Genomic DNA, 1,403 nt, shown 5'->3' on the forward strand with positions numbered 1-1,403 from the left:
CCAGCCTGGGCGGCAGAGCGAGACTCCATCTCAAAAAAAAAAAAGAAAAAAGAAAGTAACTAGAAAATGTACTTTTAACAATTGTGATCCTTTTTTAGGTGTTTTCTTTTCTTAATGTTCTCTCATGTGGGAATAACAAAGCCTGTAGAAAGTCTTCAGAAGACTACTGGATTGATTTTCACCAAAGAACAATTTTGCAATAATACTAAGATTATTTGGTGAGCAAGTTATTTTTTTTCATGTGAACGTAGAAGAAAGTAAAACTAAATTATCAAAATTTAAACAGCCTCGTGTCCACTGGCAATAATTTTATGGCAATATTTGTGAATTCGCATGCACTAATAAGTATGCTTTTCTCTCACATCCCTATTATTGGAAGGTTGCATTCATCTTGAAGTGTTAATTAATTGAAGTATGATCCTATTGGCCAGGCAAGGGTATATAATCCTAGCACTTTGGGAGGTTGACTCGGTGGATCCCTTGAGGTCAGGAATTCGAGACCAGCCTTGTCAACATGGTGAAGCCTCGTCTCCACTAAGCATGCAAAAATTAGCTGGGCGTGGTTGTGCACGCCTGTAATCCCAGCTACTGGGGAGAATGAGGCAGGAGAATCGCTGGAACCCGGGAGGCAGAGGTTGCAGTAACCCAAGATCAGGTCACTGCACTCCAGCCTGGGTAACAGTGTGAGACTCCATCTATCCTTCTAAGAAAAACAAAACAAAACAAAACCCAAATATGATCCTGTTAGGATATAAAATTAGCATAAAATTTTCAAGAGACCAACATGGATACAGTTTTTCTCTAATAAGTAAAAATGGATATTTCCTCAGTCAGAGATCTTAACATATGCTTACCCTGTAATATTATAACACAGATGCAAATCATTGAGGATTCAAAATATTTTACTAAAGTAGGAACTATTTTCAACTGTTGAGTATATTTTATAGCCTATGCCACACACAAATACAAAAGAATGAACAGATTCCAACACAGGTGGCATAATGAAAATATTTACGTCTCTCAAAACACAAATTCATACTTTAGTTGGGAAAGATTGTATTCAAAAGGATTATTACAATAGGAAGGATACTCCAACCACAAGCTCTCCACATGACCAAGAGCCACAAAGAAACGTTTTTCTTTTATGTGGAGCAGGGAGCAAGGCTAGAAAGGACCAGGTATGGGGCAGTGCATGAGCACCTGGCAGTGTGGACAAACAATCCAGTAATCCTCGATAAGTCAAAGAATGGGAATTTGGAAGATCTCTGTCTGGCTTTTACTTTTGTAAACAAGGTGGGGATCGTTAGACTTAATGAAGTGCTATGAGGAAGAGTAATTCTTCATTGCTGGTTCTTTCCAGTAAGCTGTTCCTAGGAAAACAAAGGTGAGACAGGGAGGAAGGG

The sequence above is a fragment of the Colobus angolensis genome, unplaced genomic scaffold, assembly GCF_000951035.1.
Source record: "Colobus angolensis palliatus isolate OR3802 unplaced genomic scaffold, Cang.pa_1.0 Scaffold25, whole genome shotgun sequence".
In the NCBI taxonomy this organism is placed as follows: Eukaryota; Metazoa; Chordata; class Mammalia; order Primates; family Cercopithecidae; genus Colobus; species Colobus angolensis.